This window comes from Eutrema salsugineum, unplaced genomic scaffold (assembly GCF_000478725.1).
Source record: "Eutrema salsugineum unplaced genomic scaffold, Eutsalg1_0 scaffold_11, whole genome shotgun sequence".
Lineage (NCBI taxonomy): Eukaryota > Viridiplantae > Streptophyta > Magnoliopsida > Brassicales > Brassicaceae > Eutrema > Eutrema salsugineum.
This window is the reverse complement of record NW_006256901.1, coordinates 3,374,024-3,377,421: the sequence shown is the minus strand read 5'-3', so window position 1 is coordinate 3,377,421 and position 3,398 is coordinate 3,374,024. Positions and strand designations below refer to the sequence as shown.

General features: G+C 44.5%; 1 non-coding gene across 1 annotated transcript; it reads left to right on the top strand.

The window, feature by feature from the left end:
• Positions 1 to 2,929: 2,929 nt before the first annotated feature.
• Positions 2,930 to 3,036, top strand: LOC112090192. The gene has a single exon (XR_002901540.1). It is a non-coding gene; the product is annotated as a small nucleolar RNA R71 (small nucleolar RNA).
• Positions 3,037 to 3,398: the final 362 nt, after the last annotated feature.

Below are 3,398 nucleotides of genomic sequence, written 5' to 3'. Positions count from 1 at the left end.
CTCTGTTCTGACCCGCACAACCATCCCGCAGCTTCTGTTACTTAGGCATTCTGGCCGTTCATCTTTTGCTGCGGCCTGGCCATCCTCTGTTCTGACCCGCACGACCATCTCGGAGTAAATTCCGAGTCATTCTGGCCGTTCATCTTTTGCTGCGGCCTGGCCATCCTCTGTTCTGACCCGCACGACCATCTCGGAGTAAATTCCGAGTCTTGCTGCGGGTTGGTCTTCTTTACTCCCAGGTAGCACGCTTATCTCGCAGGTTTTGGGACTTAATCTCTTTGGGTTCCCTTCTTTCTGTGCGGCCTGGCCTTCCTCTTTCCAGGTCGCACGACCATCCCGGAGTAAATTGCGAACGATCGTGCGACTTAGACTCCTTGGGTTTCAGGCCGCAGCACCAGGTCGCACGGTTTTGGACTTAGAACCCTTGGCCTTCTTCTTTCTGGTGCGGCTCAACGTCTACGCTTCTAGGTCGCACGCCCCAGCCGGAGTAAATTCCGAACCTTGCTGCGGCCTAGCTCCCTCTCTTCTGACCCGCACGCCCATCCCGCAGTAAATGGGACTTAAACATTTTGGACTTCTCCAGGTTTTGTGCGGCCAGGGTTATTTCACACCAGGTAGCACGCCCAGGCCGGAGTAAATCGCGAGTCTTGCTGCGGCCTGGACTCTTTATGCACTGACCCGCACACCTAGGTAGCACTGAGGCCTTCTTCAAGTTTTTCTGGCTTTAAACAGTTCTCTCAGCTCTCTCACATGATCCATTCCATTCATCACTGAGCTATGTCCTCCAAAAATCACCTAGAACCTGAGACCAACTCACAAAACCCATCAAAAGATCCTAAAAAAGGAAAAGAAATGAGAGAAAAGAATAAAAAGATTATATACAAGGATAAGCTTGGGGTGTCTCCCAAGAGCACTTTGTTTAAAGTCACTAAGTTTGACTTTTTACACTCTTTTTTAGTAAGGGAGAGGAGGAGCTTTGATGCTCCAGGTCTTGTCCATGAATTCAAGTTTGAGGTCCTTGTTCATCATCTCTTGGACACCATCAGATCCTTTGTCTATGAACTCTGGTGTGAGGATAGCTCTGACTTTGGCAAATGGTCTTGATCTTCCATTGCCTTTAACCTTGTATTCAACAGCTCCACCAACAAACTTCCAAGGAGTGAGAGTTAAGACCTGAGAAGATGACTCAAGAGTGAATGGTCTGGTTCTTGGTGGGTTCTTGTCTTGAGACCCTGAGCCATTGCCTTTGTTGCTGCTGATCTCCTTCTCACTTGGTGTAGGAGATAGAGATTCCAAGCAAGCTTCATCATCACTAAAGAAATCCCCTTCAAACTCAAGATCAGGTCTTATTAGGGATTCTTTCTTTTTCTCAACAGATGCAAGGGGTATAGCTTCTTCTATAGTTCCAATACTCCCCACATACATCATCCCATAATGTTTCAACTCATCAGAATCATCAGATATAACTCCACAAAACCCAGCAAGAGGAGGCTTAAGAGGATAAGATACTTCATCATCTACCTTAGCAAGTACCACTCTTTGAGTATCAAAGTCCATCCTTGCTCCTGTGGTGTTCAGAAATGGAGTTCCAAGCAAAAGAGGTAGCTCTTTTGTCTTCTTCATCTTCATAACTACAAAATCTGTTGGAACTGTGCATTCACCAATTTTCAATGGGTAGTCTTCAAGGATTCCATATGGTTTCTTTGAGGATGAATCTCCAAAGGTGATTGACATGGGGTGATGCTTAAGACTCTTGATCCCTAGTCTCTCCACCATGTCTAAAGACATTACACTGATGCTTGATCCAGAATCACACAAAGCATTGTCCACTTTCAAATTTCCAAGAGAGCATGAGATGGAGAACTTTCCTGGATTGCCTAGCTTGGGAATAGATTTGGGTTTCACCCTTGTTGAGCCAGTGCTAGAGACTCCATCAGATGTCCTTCCTTGAACCATTCTCTGATCCTTTCCTTCAGCAATCTCAGAATCATTCTTTTTCATATCAAAACAAGCTGTCTCCCCACCTTCTTTCTCAATGTCCTCATTGAGATCACAGAACAGGAACTCAAACTCATCTATGATGGCGTCCTCATCATCTTTTGTCAGGCATTTGTCACTTGAGACATTGCCATGGAGAAGGTCCTCAATTTCTTGGACAGCAGCATGATTCTCATCATTTGAGAGGATTGCATTGCAGTATTCTGTTTGATGTGCAATTGATGTCCCTGGTAAAGATCTTTGAGCTTGAGAACTGCAGTGGCCCTTGTTGTTCTCTAGAGTCTTGACTTTGGAAGCCAAGGTTGAAAGTTGAGTTAGAAGATCAGAATAAGTGCAGTCCACCTTGTTGTTAATCTCTGCCATTTTCTTGTTGAAGTCTATGGCACCACTTGCTTGACCTTTGAGGATTTGCTGGAGCAGGTTCTGCACTTCTTGATCCTTATTCTCTGAGTTATGTTGGAGACTTTGTTGTTGGGGAGAGACAAAACCTTGTTGTTGAGTGTTTTGAGGATATAAGTTCTGGTTTGGGGGATTCTTGTAGTAGGTAAAGCCCTTTTGGTAACCTTGTTGGCCACCTACAAAGTTCACCTCAGCTGTGATGTCTTCCCTTTGAAATGTGTCTTGAAACACATGATTCACATCTCTAACAAAGTTGGCTGACTGATGAGAAGCTAAGAGAAGTGTGTCTAGCTTCTCATTGAGAGACTTGATGTCTTTCCTTGTCCTTTCCTCTTCAGCACTCACAGCTCCTCTTGAATTCCTTTCAAAGTCTGATCCATAAAGCTCATCACTCTGAGCTACATTCTCCACTAAGGTCATGGCATCATTGACTTCCTTGGTCATGAAATTACCATTTGAAGCTGTGTCCAAGAGAAGTCTGACCTTTGGTAAAGTACCTCTGTAGAATGTACTTAGCAGCTGACAATCTGAGAATCCATGGTGAGGGCATTGCATGGTATACCCTCTAAATCTTTCCCAAGCCTCACAAAATGATTCATGGTTCTTCTGAATGAAACTTGAGATTTCATTTCTTAACCTTGCTGTTCTTGATGAAGAGAAGAACTTGGTTAGAAATGCTCTTTTGCATTGCTCCCAAGTTGTGACTGATCCTTGAGGTAGAGACTTTTCCCACTGATGAGCTTTGTCTCCTAGAGAAAAAGGAAATAGCCTCAACTTGAAACTGTCCTCACTCACTCCATTCATCTTAGTTAGATCACAAACTCTATCAAAGTTGTCAATGTGATCTAATGGGTCTTCTAATGCCAAGCCATGGAACCTGTTTGATTGCACCATGTTGATCAGGCCAGATTTGATCTCAAAATCGTTTTCAGGTGTTGGGGCTTGAATCCCATGTCTTTGACCCTGAGCATTGGCCTCATCACCAGCTCCCACAACTTGTC